This window comes from Coregonus clupeaformis, chromosome 25 (assembly GCF_020615455.1).
Source record: "Coregonus clupeaformis isolate EN_2021a chromosome 25, ASM2061545v1, whole genome shotgun sequence".
Classification (NCBI taxonomy): Eukaryota; Metazoa; Chordata; class Actinopteri; order Salmoniformes; family Salmonidae; genus Coregonus; species Coregonus clupeaformis.
The window spans coordinates 30,318,352-30,336,100 of NC_059216.1; the positions used below are offsets into that span (position 1 = coordinate 30,318,352).

A 17,749-nucleotide genomic window follows, 5' to 3' on the forward strand; every position below is an offset into this window, starting at 1 on the left:
GTGTTCGAGGGAAAGCTATGGTACTTGTTGATCATATTTCATACCACACTCTTATTCAGTCGGTGTCTCTGTCTCATCTTTCATGGGACTTAGCGAGGCAAAATCAGCAGCAAGCGTGTCAAAACCACCGGAGTGAAAAAAATATGAGTTTACACAAAGGCAGGCGGAGAAATTAAGGATTATTTTATTTTCTTATCTTTCCCTGGAATTCATTACTTTGCAGTCTGCTCTATGCAGTGGTAGGTTCCTGGCTTGTCAGAGAAGACTAATGGCTTGTCTTCCTTGGAGAGGAAACAACACAGGCTTGTCGACATAAGTAATCAACTTGTTCTTCTCCAAAAAGGGGAATCTGGATGATCTTAAATTGAAAACAAACAATAATTTCAGACACAGTACTGAATTTGACGGCCCCGTGCATTGCGTTGGCACTCACAATGTCAATTTTTTGACAATGCATACGTTATTGTATGTTTGAAATCAGACAGACTATTATTATGATGAATTACAGTACATTTTGTCCTGACCGACTGACACCCTGAGGGAAAATGTTCAAATCAGAAGTCAAACTTGAAAGGAGAAATGTTTTCAGACTTCAAAACTATAATTCATAAATCTAAATCTAGTTTGATCTTTGTTCACTATACTGCTGTATCTGGGATGAAAATACTATTTCATTTAAAAACCAAAAGCCCACTCTAAGGAGACTGAACAAAGGAAGGCAGTGGATTATTTAGAATTTATACTTTCTATTTCAACTCTGACAGAGTTGTTGATGTTAAAGTTAAGTTCTGCGCTGGAAAAGGGCAAAAAGAACAATGCAGAAGTCCTTGAACACAGAGCGGGGAGTCCCACCTCGAGTCGGCAGCAGACTTCACATATTTCTCTGTTAAAGGAGTCTTGATTAAATGACAGCCACTTTGTTGTTTACACACTGATGGCAACAGCGCCATCACACACACACACACACACACACCTATCCCCACGCATCCTGAAGACATTAGAGCAGGGCTGAAATAAGACGAGTCCAAGAACAAAAACTAAAAACACATCTGGATGGTAAAAAATAACAACCTCCAAAATCTGGTACAATGTGAATCTTTTTAATTTTTTATTGCCTTGATAGTATTTCCACTACAAATAAAATCATATTTTCTTCTTTATGGCTGGTTTTGAAAAGGATAGATAGAGAGATAGCTGAGACAGTAAATAAAGTTATCAGGTTTAGTGTACTTGGCTACTTGGCAAGGTCATCTTTAACCGCTGAATATATGGATCCTCTGGGACCAGCCCCAGTCACTCACCGCCCGCCCAATAATCCGAGAGGGGCAGAACGGGAGACCACATTTACACTGCTGTTAAATTAATTGCCCTAACATCCCCTCCTCGTGCCCCCCCGAAGACCACCGAACACGGTGCCAAGACCTGTGTTGTCCTGGGAGTGTTGATATGTATCTTTTCATTTAGAAAAGCTAGAGATTCTGTAATGAGTCACTCTTTACACACTGTACTGTACCTTGGCTCTTCTCTTTGAATACATGCTGGCTTTCTTGGCATGAAATGATGATGAAGCCCCTCAGCATTGGAATTATTATTGATTGTGTAATGGAAAATGAGAGCATGCTATTTTCTTTAAGCAACTCTTTTTCTATCCATATACCATCAAGTTATTTTACTGTATTTTTTTGGTCTATATTATGGTGTGTATCTGTGTAAAACTAAAGTATTGTAATTACAGTGGAGATGTCAGAAATCGTCATAGATAAGTCAAATAAGACCACAATGCAGTAGACGGTAGAATATCAAAATGGCAACTCTTATGTTTATGTTTATTTCCAGGCTAAGACCAATGTTATTTTTAAGACCAATGTTATTATGAGGGCTCTCAGCAGCATTTTGAAAGATACATGTCTGTTATTTATGCCATGGCTCCCACATTTGTGTAAACATAAAATCTCATGCTTTATTACATCCCTTTTGCACCCAGCGCCTTGACCCTTGACCCTAGTCATCGTAAATGGAGAAATAGTGGGGAGCTAATGGAGACAGATGGGAATATGGCATGCCATTTACTCAAATTGGTAAAGTAATTAACCTCGAGGTGCTTCGGTTTGCAAGAAAGATTGTTGAAATATCTCGCAGAGAGCGGCCAGATAAACAGACTCCCGGCCTAACCGCCTCTGACAACTGCATCATAAACTCGACTCATTCTGTTCAATTGACCTGTCAACATCTCAAGACCAAATAAAGATTTGTATTACAATGTACTTTGGGTTAGGAGATAGTGGAGGGAGCCTCTACACCAGCCAGCCAGGCAGCCTCGACTACAGTCTGAGGGCTCTCTCTCTCTTTCTCTCTCTCTCTCTCTCTCTCTCTCTCTCTCTCTCTCTCTCTCTCTCTGTCTCTCTCTCTGTCTCTCTCTCTCTGTCTCTCTCTCTCTCTGTCTCTCTCTCTCTCTCTCTCTCTCTCTCTCTCTCTCTCTCTCTCTCTCTCTCTCTCTCTCTCTCTCTCTCTCTCTCTCTCTCTCTTGCTGAGGGTGGCCCTGGCTGATGGAGCTGCTAGACAGACACAGAGGCCAAGCCCATGGACTCTGTCATGTGGTCATGGCTCTTACTCCCCCTCGTCAAAAACACATCAGACCAATTACTCCCTTTTTTAATCTTCCTGACAGACCAGTAGACCCCTATAGGAACAACGTCCATGCTTATTGATACATCTCTGTAACATGGGCTGCATCCCAAATGCAGTGTTTCCCCAATATTAATTATTGTGGCCGCAGCTCCCAAAAAGTGGATGTAAAGAAAATATATATATTTTTTAATGGTTTGTAAAACATTTTCACTGTGAATTTAAATGACTAAACCCAGATATAAAGGATGTAGAAAAGATAATGGAGCTATATATATTTTAAATAAGATCATCTTTGAGAACTAACAACTACCAGAATAAAAACTAAACAGTCAGGGAGAATCTAAAATTCCCAAAATGTCATGGCATGGGGTCCCTATTGATTTTGTTACTCAGATAGCATAAGCACACGGCATAAGCCATGGCAAAATATGTAAAATAGCAGGAAATTATCATTAAAAATGGTAAAAATGTATCCCTGCCCCATGGCAAAATGTGTACACACACAATTGTTTTCTTCTTCTAAATAGCACTACATAGGGGCTCTTTGGCTTGTAACCATAGCTGAACCCTTTGTGGTGCAATATAGAACCCGTTTTTGAAGGTTCAATAAAGAACCAAGCTCATAAGGTTTTAAATGGAAACTGTATGGTGCTATAAAGAACAATTTCCTAAAGTTTTATTAAGAACCATTAAAAAGGTTCTATATAGCACCAAAACAAGGGTGCTATATAGAACCCCTTTTTATGTATTTTTTATAGAACCTTTATGGAGAAAGGTTCTATAAAGAACTTTTCTCAATCTGAAAGGTTCTTTGAAGATCCTTTTAAAGAACCATACAGGGTTTTTATTCTGGTCAGCCATATTATATATTTTTAATTCCATAAGTGTTATTATTGTGTTAATTGATTAGATGAATCAAGTGAGCTACCTCTAGAACAGCTGGGGGTCTCTGAGGAGAGAATTGAGAACCACTGACTGATTTAGTCAACCGTTCTCAATTGACACAAGGCCATGCATGAGTCTTTCACAAGACACCGCCACTGGCTATTGTCATATCTAATATCTAATGGCATAACACAACACATTAGATAAACTGCAATGACACACTCACTCACGGTTGCACGAAAAGAGCTGTGTGCAAACCACGCCCTAACCACGCCCTATTCTAATATGCCGCCTCCCCTACATATCACTAAAAGAGCAAAGAACCCTTTTGTGAACTGTAAAAAACCATTGAAGAGCTCAAATGGTTCTTTGAGTCATTATGGTTCTATAAAGAACCATCACCCTTCCCAAAGAACCCTTGAGGAACCCTAAATTTTTAGTGTGTAGAATTGCAGGAAATTAGCTTTAAAACAGCTAAATGTTGTCTGCGGCCAAGAGGCATGCTTCAAAACATTTTGGCCACGCTAACCTTGCCACTGATGCTAAAATAAATCCTAAGGGAAACACTGCCAATGGCACCCCTATATAGTCCATAAGGCTCTGGTCAAAAGTGCACTGTATAGGGAAATAGGGTGCCATTTGGGACATGGTCATAGAAGGGGTTAACTCTTTGTCCTTCCACTGTTTCAGTTTTTAGTATTCCACAGACTACTATGCCGACGCACTTCTCTTTCCTCTAGCTCGTTTTCCTCCTTCTCCTCCCTGGCTCTAATCGGGATTGAATGCGGCTACACAACAACAGCAGTCACACATTATACATGTTTTTCATGCTTCCCTGCCTCTGAGTGGCAAATTCGCCATCCGTCTCTCCAGCTAGCACTTGATTATTTCACCTGGAACAGGGAAAAGCATTCTGTGCTTTATAACACAAGCTACTATTTACATCGCCAGCCGCCCGTCTCCCACTGGAGATGGATGAAACAATAAACATATGCTCTGTCAAACAGCAATGCTTGTATTTACCTCTTTGAGTATGTATTATAGAAGCATTGTAGTCTGTGGAATTTGTAAATAAACACTCAAGTTTATATATTTTTGTTGTTTTTTACGCTATGGTTTGTGCTGAAGTCAATATATTTTTCAAAGCTTTCACCCTATGGTTTATGCTAGACTTTCCATCCTGTTGTAGTCAGTTGTTTAAATGTCCATTACATTGTGTTGTTGTGTATGTTATGTGGGAGAGATATTCAGTTTGACTGCCTAGCCTCAGGTCCCATCTGTGTGTTTTGCATGTATTGTATTAACAGCAGGCAAAAGGAATGAAGCTGTATGTGGGTAGGTGTTTGTGTGTCTATGGGGGTGGGGGGGGGTTGATGATGGAGGGTGAAACTTGACACGTCTACCTAGTTGTGACAACTGATTTGACAGTGACAGGTGATTTGGGTCTACCTCTAATAAGTGAATTCATGGGAGGTAAAACATAGTGATCTGTCATGTTCCCAGTACCTTAACAGCTGGCTGGCTTGTCCTTTGGTGACAAGTTAGTTTGTCCTGTGCAAATCTTCTGTCACCCAAAAAATGGAAGCAAAGTGCCAGGGAAGAAAATTATGTGGTCGTGACAGAGAGAGCGGAGTGAGGAATTCCTTGTCAGACTTAGCCAGCTGTGCCAATAATATTATCTTCAGTAGCATTAATCACACTCCTCCTCCCAGCAGCCCCTTGTACCCGCCGGCTCCCACAGGAACCTGTCAAAAGTTGTGCTGGGGAAAATGGCCGACAGCCTACCTTAGCTGTAGCGCGCTTCGCTTCAAAACCCTCAATCTATCTGATGAATGAATTGGAGTCTAGCTGTCTATTGTCATCATTCTATACCTGGAGGATCTGAAACTAGACTATTAGCAGCCCAAACAAATTAAATCTCTCGTATAAAGAATTAGTGGAGAAATAGTTATTAGTGTTATTACACGCAATAAACACTCCTTCCACATTGTCTTGTTTTATCTGCTCCATAATGTTGGCTGTGTAAATTGAACCGGTGGGGTAAAGCTTATCTGTTGTTTCCGTGGCGCTAGTCAGACAAAAATGTTTGGAGATTTTGAACACGCCACAGGAGCTTGAGGGTGTCTGGGCTTTTCAGCCACCTTGACCCTGTTGCAGTAGCCTACATATTCTCAGAAGCAGTTTGGTAGATCAGCGCTTAACCACAGTGGTTAGTTGTACAGTAGGTGCTCTGCCCACCAGACCTGCTTTCAAATATTGTTTGTTATCTTTCAAATACTTTGAGAATTTGATTGATTGGGCCTGCCTGGAGTACCAGATGGGAGTATTTGAACGTATTTGAAAGTAAACCAATATTATTTGAACCCAGGTCTGATACACATCCGCACAGCTGCGTAAAAAGCTTTAACTCTCCCTCACCTGACGTACTGTGTGAAACTGACTGTGGGAAAGTTTAGCTTCTCTCTTAGGGTAATATCATAGTATTAGACTTGAAAGGTTATTGGGTTTTTGACACATATTTAGGCTTGTGGGGAAGGTAAAGGCCTAAAGGCAAATGCCTGACTATTTGGAATATAAAATACTCTGCAGCTACACACACAACTGGCACCGAGCTGAGGCTGGCTTGACAGCTGGCCAAGAAACACAGACAGACACAGGAGTTTTTATGCTGCAATAACTAATGCCAAGCGCTCGACTTACCCCTGAGCTGCGTCCCTAATGGCACCCTATTCTCTTAAAAATGCACTACTTTTAACCAGGTCCCATAAGGCTCTGGTCAAAAGTAGTGCACTATATAGGGAATACGGTGCCATTTGGGACACATTCCTGGAATGTAGGGATCTGTCACTATAAATGAAGTAGAACAGAGATGTTCAAGGTAAGGTACATTAAGCCACGATGGCTGGACATTGCACAGAGACTAATTTTAGCTAGCTAACCTATCTCTGTAGCTCATATAATATGTACATAAACTTGTTACATAGTGTGGGTTAATGCATTATAATTGTAATTAAGTTATATGTCTTCAATGAATAATTAGAGATAAAATTGATACATTTCCTCGGTTAATTTATTACTTTATTGTATTAAAAGTCACATTCAATGTTTTATCAGTGGCAGTGTTGGGGAAGCTACTCTGAAAATATAATTTACCAAGCTACCAAATACTTCACACTGGAAGGTACACTAAAGGTACCCTTAAAAAATACAGTATATAGTTTACTTAACTAACGTTACTTTGAAAAAGTAGTTCACTGCATCCAAACTACTTTGTGAAAAATTATCATATGTAAATCTGTAATGTCATAGACGGCAAATTGAAAGAACAGTTCACTTTGGGGTCATGTTAATTAACAGAATGTATAATTGAGTCTATTAAACACAACAACGATGTTTCAAGTGAGAATTAGGCAGGTCTGATGCCGAAAAATAAAGGAAATATTGCCTATTTCACCCGTATTTTAGAAAAAATAGTAGTATGTAGTTTCAGTAGTTAGCTACACCACTACATTTGGGACACAACCTAAAACTGAATAGGAAGGCAACTGCACAGGGACAGCATTGAAGAATATGTTTGTAGAGGGCAGAAACAATATTTTATATGGTTTTACTTAAACACTTCATTTCAAACTTAACTGAAATGTTTTATGATGATCTCTCTTTTTTCACAGAGGAGATTCAATTCAGCACAAGACAGCCTCAAAAAATATCAGAGCTAATAATGAAATGTGTTTGCATGACTGAGAGTCAAAAGCAAGCACTCCAAAGTGTAATCTTGTTGTTAGGAACGAGGCATGAAATCTCCAACTTCCGACAGACGCGTAGCTGCGTATAATCTCTAATACACATCAGAGTATGGTTTTGAAGATGTCTTTACTGAGTGGCTCCATGTTTTCATTGAATCCAACAAGAGATGCTGTCTCATTCCATCCAATCACATGTACTCGCTCTGCTGCTGATGTCAGTGAAATAAAAACATGCACTGTAAAGAATCTGTCACTGTAAAATGGGTGGTTGGACTGACATTGGGGTGATTTGAAGAGGACAAAGAGATCTGGAAAAGAGGACAAACCATCAAATGTGTCCCCAATGGTACCCTATTCTCTTAAAAATGCACTAAATCTCGTTACCGCTCCTTCTATATCTTTCCATATCTATCTCCTATATCTCACCAGCCACACATTAAAAACGTATAGCCAGGTTGAACATGAGATGCAGAGCTGTTCTGTACTGTGCTGCTATAAGCTGCTGTGTGAGCTTTGTTCCAAGGTTACACCAGGTCTTAGTGAGACTAGTGAGGCTGTGGGTCTTAGGCCTCTGGGCCCACCGGTGTCTCTCTGGTAAGCCCTGTATACCGGACGGTCGTAAATGTTGCTTAATGAACAGCAATGAAATGCCAGCCGGCCCAGCCTGCAGTCCCAAATAGCACCCTATTCCCTTTATAGTGTAATACTTTTGACCAGGGCCCATAGGGCTCAGCTTAAAAGTAGTACACTATATAGGGAATAGGGTGCTATTTGGGACTCAACTTCAGGCTGTTCAGGCCGCTAGCTCTGCCTGACAGATACATCCGTCTGGCCAGAGGAAACTCTTCTTCTTCCTCCTCCACTGGCTCCAACCCTCCATCCTCCTCACACTGAGAACAAGAAGCTTGTGCCATGGCCACAATTGCTTTAGAATTTACAGCGACATGAGCCTAATAGTGCGATTTGGTGTTCCATGCGGGGCCCATTGACCGGTGTGGTGTGATAGAGACTAGGAAAGAGATGGAGGGAGAGATAGAGGGAGAACAAGAGAAAGAGAGGGAGTGAGAGACTGCTCTCCTCCACTCATTTCCTGAAGAAGAAAAGGCGCAGGCGGTTAGATGTTTCTTCTCCTTTGAAGGGGTGGATGGTATTATTATGAAATGCATCTGTTATACATCTTGGTGTATCTGATGATGGCACTCTTTGATTCATTACATTTGCAAGATGCTATCATGGGCAATCTGACTCATAGGAATCACTGGAAACTGCAAACATTCTCTTAACCAAGGTTGATGTACCGGGTAAATATGTGTTACAGGAGACTGTTGATCCCATATACAAGAAGTATATGCTAACTCCCCTCTAGCTACAGTAGACAATCTAGCTTTCTCACAAGGCCATGCAGCATGTGGTTAAGGCTGAAGAGATACTTGTCTTTGCGATATTGTCTCCCAAAGCACCAAAGCAGTAGGTAGGAGCTGTTAAAGCTTAGGCATACCAATTTGACAGCTCAGCTGCAGACAGGGTAGCCAAGGGTAGTCCGGTCCAGGTAGATTTTTAACCAATGGACAAAGTTAAAACTTTATCTCCCTTTTTTATTTTTGGACTTTATTTTTGCTACTTCTTCCTCTTGAAACGGTGCGTGGATTGATCCATCCAGGTGCAGATAGATTCCCATTAATCTCTCTTCCTGTGTTGCAGTACTGCGCTGTAAAGCCGTCACTACAGGATCTGTTCTGATCACACAGACACGGAAGGCCCCACTTGTTTTCCTCAGTGATTTATAAGGGCTTTGAAAAGGTCTGCTGATCCCATAGGCTCCTCCTGTAATTCGGCTGGATTCTCCTTCCCGTCAATAGAATGGATTTCTGACACTTCAGACGACCTTTTTGGGGCCAGTTTGATAAATCAGTGCTCCTTGTTTATATTAATTGATCAGGCGCGGATCGAGTCTCCCGGGCGGATTCATCAAATACCATGACAGTGGCTTGATGCCGAAGCCACCGCCTCAGCCTCTTTCTCTGCTGCTTTAATGAAGGCCAGCCAAGGCCTTAACCATGGAGGCTTGGTGGGGGAGGCTTTTACCATGGTGGGGTGGGAGGCTCTCCTCTCCTCTCAACGCAGATGGATCTGTTGTTAATAAGGTGCTAGACAGCAACATAGCTAGGTTAAGCTAGGCTCCACTGAGACCCACCAGGCCACCGTTATCCCCATGGTGACTACCTTCACCAGCAGTCTGTAGTCACCACTATTACACCACTGCCCTGCAGCCACTTCAGTCACACTGGGCCTGTGTCTCGCAGTGCTCCGCTCTGTTGGACTGTGTTCCCTCTGCTCTGTCATCCTCTGTCCTCCTTCTACAGCCAGGCCTCTTCTTTGTGGATGATTGTTTTCACCGGCCTGATGTTTTGCCTCAATAAATCATGAGGCTTCCAGGGAGCAAAAGTCCTGCTAGCATAAATCCCAGCTTTAGTGGCAAACGGCTCGTAATGGATTGATTGTGCATTTGTCATCCAAAAAAAGAAAAGAACTGATCTCTCAGAGGAGGAAAAGAACCTCTGGTGTGTTAGGAAGTACAGAGAGAGTAGAGAAGACGGTCTGAGAGAGATTGCCCCGTCCATCACATTTAAGAGGGTGGGTTATCTGATGATACAAAGCACAATTTAATGTCAAATACTGATTTATTTCAAATTATTGCATGATAGCAGCAGCACTGTAATGTATGGTGTGTTGTTCTATAAGGAGAGAGGGAGGAAGAATGGTGACTTGTTGGCTTTTGTCATTGGGTTTGATTCTAGTTCTGGTTAGCTCATCACAGTCATAATGCGTATCCATCTCCATCCCAGAGGCTCAAATGGATTCCTATATGCTGCTTATTACAGAGCTCCTATTAGAAAGGTTTATTTTATATGTTTATTGTTTCTATTAATGTATTCTCGTTCTATTTAATGCAAACAGTTCCCCTTCAGAAATCTCAATTCGGAGGAAATGCGCAATGCAAAGTGTGTTGTAGATGAGATGAATACAATAGTGTGTCTGAGGGACTGAGGGGCCGTGGCTGTATGCTTCACCCAGAGGGCCGAATCACTTATTCAGAAACAGATAGTAAGCCATTAGGCATGCACTCCAACGACAGGCAATCCTGGCCTGTATGGCACCTCGGAGACCTGGGCGCTGATAGAATCCCCAGCACTGCATTCAGTGTCCTTCATTACCAAACATACTTAGCCCCTTTAAACCCAGCGCAAAGCCCATCTCAGAGACACACACACTGGCACCCGCGCGCGCGCGCACACACTTACACTCACATAGGCACAGTCACACACACACACGGGCACACACACGCTAATACCCGCGCTCTACCATTAGCCTTACCTGTCTCATCTGCCAGCCCTGTGCCAGACGTATCGACAGGTGGGAGGTGGGAGTTGAGAGGGTGTGTGTATGCCGGGGCATCCCAGGACTCTAGTGGCCTGTCTCTTCTGTTCAGGGCCGTATTAAAATAGTTAACAAGCTGTCTATCTGCTAGCCCTGGAAGGAGGGGGGGGGTGCTTAATGAACAGTATGGAGATCAACGGATGCTCCCTGGTGGATGGGGGGAATTGATCCTGGCTCAGTAGAGAGAGAGAGAGAGAGAGAGAGAGAGAGAGAGAGAGAGAGAGAGAGAGAGAGAGAGAGAGAGAGAGAGAGAGAGAGAGAGAGAGAGAGAGAGAGAGAGAGAGAGAGAGAGAGAGAGAGAGAGAGAGAGAGAGAGAGAGAGAGAGAGAGAGAGAGAGAGAGAGAGAGAGAGAGAGAGAGAGAGAGAGAGAGAGAGAGAGAGAGAGAGAGAGAGAGAGAGAGAGAGAGAGAGAGAAGAGAGAGAGAGAGAGAGAGAGAGAGAGAGAGAGAGAGAGAGAGAGAGAGAGAGAGAGAGAGAGAGAGAGAGAGAGAGAGAGAGAGAGAGAGAGAGAAAAGGGGGGAGAGAGACCGAGAGAGAAAGAGGGAATGAGAGGGTTCAGACTCTGAGTACTGACTGCCATATCCAGCAGCTATCCTGGCACAATGCCCGCCCCCCAGCCCCAACCCAGAAAAGACAGCCTCAGCATGTCTCAGTAACTGCATCCCAAATGTCACCCTATTCCCTAAATAGTGCACTTCTTTTGACCAGGGCCCATACGACTCTGGTCAAAAGTAGTGCACTATGTAGGGAATAGGGTGTCATTTGGAACGTGGCCAGTGTGTCTGTATTCCTAACACCCTGGTACAAATAAAGCTGTTCTCAATGTCTCTCACTTCCCCCTGACAGGTCACAGGAGGTGTCCGTGGAGGAACACTATTGAGGAGGGAGGGAGGAGAGAGAATTAGGATAGTGACTCTAGTGGCTCGTCACTGTGTCAGATGTGAATCCAAAAGACCTTGCTCTTTACCATTTACTCAGAGTCCCACTTTCAGACAGCTGTGAATTAATTTCTTATGGTTGGATCCTTTAGCTGCCTGTGACTGATGTGATGTAGATATAGCACATATATGTAAGCTAGAGGAGGTTACTAGTATTCTGTGATCAGGGATGGGGCACTTATCAATCGAGCCTGGAGAGCAGAGCCTGTGTGTGAACAGTGTGTGCGTGCGAGTGTGTGTGTGTGTGCATGTGCTCGCGTGTGTGAATTTGGTGACCCAGGACTTTAACCTTTAACCTTTAACCTTTAAGTCTCGCTTTTGAACTTCTCCCTTTCTCCTTTTCCCAGATAGCTGATTCGTGTGAGCAGTCACTGTGTCGTCTCTTGCTGCCTGGCTGGCTGGCTGGGTGTTTCAATCTCAGCAGCCCCTCAATAAGATGACGGGATCTTTATTATTTCCCCTCAAGGTGTCCTAATGCCAGTAGAGGACTTAGGACCATAAATCAGCAGAGAGACGCACTCACCCACCCAGCACAGAGCAGCCTGTCTGTCCTTCTTAGGGTACAGTTACAGCTACGGTTAAATGAGGACAGGATACAGGATACAGCAGATGATGATTCCACTCATCCAGCACTGTCTTTCTCGGACTGTGTCCCAAATGGCACCCTATTCCCTATATAGTGCACTACTTTTGAACAGGGCCTGAGTAACGTAGGAGTGCTGATCTAGGATCAGGTCAACCCTGTCTTATTCATTTTGATCTGAAAGGCAAAACTGATCCTAGCACTGAGACAATTTGTGAAAACGGGCGCAGTCAGTGCCGTTTTCTGGCTTGATTATAAATGTGTGCTAACAAAAGGCATGCTAAGTGTGGTTAGCTAATGTAAAGAGGATTGTAAAATCAGCAGGACTGTGTCTCTCTCTCTTCTAGACCTCGTTAGTTACCCCTCCTCAGCCTGTTTAATCAGATGATGATGATATCTCAGCGTTACATTCAGGCTTATTACCTTTATTAATGGGTTGTTGGGTTCACAGTCGGCTTATGATAAGGAGATCAGTTTCAGGAGTATGGAGTAACTAACTAGTGCCCCTGGTTGTTAGTAGGGAGGGGCCTGGGCCTGGATATCTGCCAGTTCATTGGGTTGTATACCTGTGGTGATACTCTAAATAGTGACATTTAACCATTGTCACCTAATATGACATATTATGACTGATGCGCTGCCATATTGCCTTGTTCTGAATGTGGTAGCATTAATGACAGTATTGATTAAACTGTAATGTTGCATTACATGGGTCTTAACTACAAACTACCCAGCGCTTGTGCTAGCTAGTTTTAACCCAGTACTATTCCCCCTCCCAGGCTGGGCCAGTTGTGCCAGCTAGGTTGTCACTGTCAGGACTGACAGGCTCTAGGTTAGACCATCTGTCAAGTAAATAATTGATAGAACAAATGAATAAATGAATATACACTGAGTGTACAAAACATTAAGAACACCTGCTCTTTCCATGACATGGACTGACCAGGTGAATCCAGGTGAAAGCTATGATCCCTTATTGATGTCAATTGTTAAATCCACTTCAGTCAGTGTAGATGAAGGGAGGAGACAGGCTAAAGAAGGACTTTTAAGCCTTGAGACAATTGAGACATGGATTGTGTATGTGTCCCATTCAGAGGATGAATGGGCAAGACAAAATATTTAAGTGCCTTTGAACGGGGTATGGTATTAGGTGCCAGGCGGATCGGTTTGTGTCAAGAACTGCAACGCTGCTTGGTTTTTCACACACAACAGTTTCCCATGTGTATCAAGAATGGTCCACCACCCAAAGGACATCCAGCCAACTTCACCCAACTGTGGGAAGCATTGGAGTCAACATGGACCCGCATCCCTGTAGAACGCTTTCGACACCTTGTAGAGTCCATGCCCCGACGAATTGAGACTGTTCTGAGGGCAAAAGGGGGTGGGTGCAACTCAATATTAGGAAGGTGTTCTTAATGTTAGGTATACTCAGTGTATTTACTGTTGATTATACAAATACACAAACAATACAATAGTGAGTAGGCATGAATATGGGAAGACTCTTCACATTCCCCCCCAGAAAAATAACACGACCCGGGAAATTACTAAAAAGATCCCCAATGTCGCCACTAATGCAATTCCACAAAATACACAACATGCGTAGCATCAGATTAGCAAGAAAATTGATGACACATTATCCAAACAGGTTGTGGCATGGAAGCCTTTAGCCTAACGTATTTACACTAAACAAAAATATAAATGCAACATGCAACAGTTACAGTTCATATAAGGAAATCAATCAATTGAAATAAATTAATTCGTCCCTACTCTATGGATTTCACATGACTGGGAATACAGATATGCATCTGTTGGTCAGAGATACCTTTAAAAAAAGGTAGGGGCGTGGATCAGAAAATCAGTTAGTATCTGGTGTGACCACCATTTGCCTCATGCAGCGCGACACATCTCCTTCGCATAGAGTTGATCAGGCTGTTGATTGTGGCCTGTGGATATTGGCAGGAACTGGAACACGCTGTCGTATACGTCGATCCAGAGCATCCCAAACTTACTCAATGGGTGACATGTCTGGTGAGTATGCAGGCCATGGAAGAACATTTTCAGCTTCCAGGAATTGTATACAGATCTTTGTGACATGGGGCCGTGCATTATCATGCAGAAACATGAGGTGTTGGCGGCGGATTAATGGTACGACAAGGGCCTCAGAATCTCGTCACGGTATCTCTGTGCATTCAAATTGCCATCGATAAAATGCAATTGTGTTCGTTGTCCGTAGCTTATGCCTGTCCATACCATAACCCCACCTCCACCATGGGGCATTCTGTTCACAACGTTGACATCAGCAAACCGCTCTCCCACACGACGCCATACACAGTTGAAACCGGGATTAATCCGCAAAGAGCACACTTCTCCAGCCTGCAGTCAGGTCAAGACCCTGGTGAGGACGACGAGCATGCAGATGAGCTTCCCTGAGACGGTTTCTGACAGTTTGTGCAGAAATTATTCGGTTGTGCAAACCCACAGTTTCATCAGCTGTCCGGGTGGCTGGTCTCAGACGATCCCGCAGGTGAAGAAGCCGGATGTGGAGGTCCTGGGCTGGCGTGGTTACACGTGGTCTTCGGTTGTGAGGCCAGTTGGAAGTACTGCTAAATTCTCTAAAATGACATTGGTAGAGAAATTAACATTAAATTCTCTAGTAACCGCTCTGGTGGACATTCCTGCAGTTAGCATGCCAATTGCACGCTCCCTCAAAACTTGAGACATCTGTGGCAATGTGTTGTTTGACAAAACTGCACACTTTAGAGTGGCCTTTTATTGTCACCAGCACAATAATAATAATAATAATATGCCATTTAGCAGACGCTTTTATCCAAAGCGACTTACAGTCATGCATGCATACATTTTTGTGTATCGAACCCACTACCTTGGCATTACAAGCGCCGTGCTCTACCAGCTGAGCTACAGAGGACCACAAGGTGCACCTGTGTAATGATCAGACTGTTTAATCAGCTTCTTGATATGCCACACCTGTCAGGTGGATGGATTATCTTGGTAAAGGAGAAATGCTCACTAACAGGGATGTAAACACATTTGTGCTCAATTTTTTTTAGAAATAAGCTTTTTGTGCATATGGAACATTTCTGGGATCTTTAATTTCAGCTCATGAAACATGGGACCAACACTTTACATGTTGCATTTATATTTTTGTTCAGTATACTTCACACAAAGTCGCCATAAATTAAAAAGCACATGCATAACTGCCTGCACACGCAACCTGAATACAGTTAATAAACCCTACAGGAAACCTCTATAGTATAGCCTATAAAATAACGTGTTCCTCTTTGAGCTGTCATTGTAACTATTCAGACAGTCACAAATTTGATAGGCCTATGCACAATTCATTACATAGGCATCTCTGTCACAGACATTAAGTCTGTTAACAATTCAGAGAAGCATGAGGGAAAATTCTATCTTCTCCTGTCCTAGAGCCTTGGCTATTTTCATATCCAGTCCCAATCCAACTGAAACCCAAAATCCTGACTCCTGTCTCGTGTGAAAATTCCCGACTTTATTCTGTAATCCATAGGTTGCATTATCAAAGCACATCTCTCGCCTATGCATGTCAAAATACTGCTATAACATTTCCCCCACTTCTCTGCGCTGTCACGTACTTGCTGCCCATATGAGAGCTTCGGTAGAGAATGTGTGATCAACAAACGGCATGAGAATAGATATGGATATTTTTTAAACAGAGTTGGTCCCCTTTAAGATACCTTGATATTTAAACTATTTCCCCTCTTCCTCATCCCCATTATTCATGAGCTGTTTTGCTATCTGTATACAGTATAATCATCAAATCGATTTTGCCAAATATAGGAAATATTATGTCATTAATTGAAGGAGGATATCTAGCAATATTAGCAACTTTGGTCATTTGACTTTTGTTTGACTGCCGTTATAAAGTTTATGAAAGTGTATGATTCGACAACGCTATAGTCTGGGAGCGCTCTGTGCGTCCTGAGCCGCTCTGGGTCGAGATAGCCTACTGCTGAAATGCGCTGAATTGATTGAGGAACATGATAACGCTCAGAATTTATGAACAGCCTGTTTCGCAATTCACAACAATGTCATTGGCGACCAAAGATAGTTAGTTACTCTGTCATAACTAAATATCAGTAATGAAACTTGGTAGATTTTCTGGGAAATATGAATCCCTAATAGTGAGTGAATGGCCGCTCCACTAGTTTCTGCACAATATTTTATGGAGCCACTGGTTATGTAAATACACACTGCAATGCAGAGGAGGTTGGTGGGAGGAGCTATAGGAGGACGGGCTCATTGTAATGGCTGGAATGGAATAAATGGTTACGTAAATACACTGGAAACCACGTTTGACTCCGTTCCATACAGTCCATTCCAGCCATCACAATGACTATAGCTCCTCCCACCAGCCTCCTCTGCTGCAATGTAATAAACACTGCTATGGAAATGTATGGAAATAAGTGGCTACAGTGGATGATTGTGTCTGTTTTATGCTGGGATTCTAAATGATAGAACAGGAAGTGATATACAGGAAGTGATATCACACCATTGTGTTTGGTGATTGGCTCAGAGAGGGTTAAAGAGTTCAAGGCAAAGTCCAATGTCCAGACAGACCGCTGGCACTTATTCCTTCCTGCTGTTTTTATATTGCCTAAATGATATCAGGTAGTCTATGACGTTATCACAGGACACAGGCTGTAATGAAACCTGGGTGTAGATAGATTCCTGGCTTTGCAAAATTTGTGTAAGAATTGCCCAGTTCTCGTTGTATTAAAGCCACTCAGATTGAAATTGCTGTAGAAATGGGTACAACACAGGCGGTCATCTCTGGTCAACCTCTGTCTACTCTAATCTATCTGATCAGGTGGCCAGGCGGTCACCAGTGGTGACACCTCACCTACTCACCCTGTAGGTCTACACAGTCATGCTAAACCATGCTAGATAGCCTCCACTTTAAATTGGGAATATTATATCATGGGGGGAGGGGGGGTGGGGATTGAAATAGAGGAGTTTGAAAAAAAGCCATATACATTTGAGGTAGTTCTTGATACAAATACTAAAATAGCTGCATATGACGGTTAACAACATATCAATTTTCCCCCACCCCACCACCCCCTGAATCTCTTCATGTAGACTTCTTAGGCCCTAATCAACACACAACTTCAAACTCAGTCGAATTATAAGAAATAGAGTGGAGAATAATTGTGTATTTGGGTGGTGGGGTGGGGGGGTGGGGGGGATAGATGTATGTTCTTTGCCCCCCTGTTCAATAATTCATTAAAATGGCCCAGCGGGGGAACAGAGATAGATTTATGGCATGTGATTGTGCAATGTCTGGATTTATCAGGGCCACGGAGGGAAATTGACCACAACTACAAAAGGCTATTTCTGCTTTTATTTGATCAGCACGAGAACTCATCAAGGCTAGGGAGGGAGGGAGGAAAGGGTGGAGTGGGTGGAGGAGGGATGAGGGGGTGGAGGGAGGAGAGAGGAGAGGAGGAATGGAGGGAAGAGGGGAGGGAGAGGGGTCTGCATT

The 17,749-nt window shown here is 42.9% G+C and overlaps 1 protein-coding gene across 7 annotated transcripts in view; it reads left to right on the forward strand.

The window, feature by feature from the left end:
• The window catches only part of LOC121539513 (neuronal PAS domain-containing protein 3-like), a 316,876-nt gene that overhangs the window by 230,316 nt on the left and 68,811 nt on the right, over positions 1-17,749 (forward strand). The window lies entirely within an intron of this gene.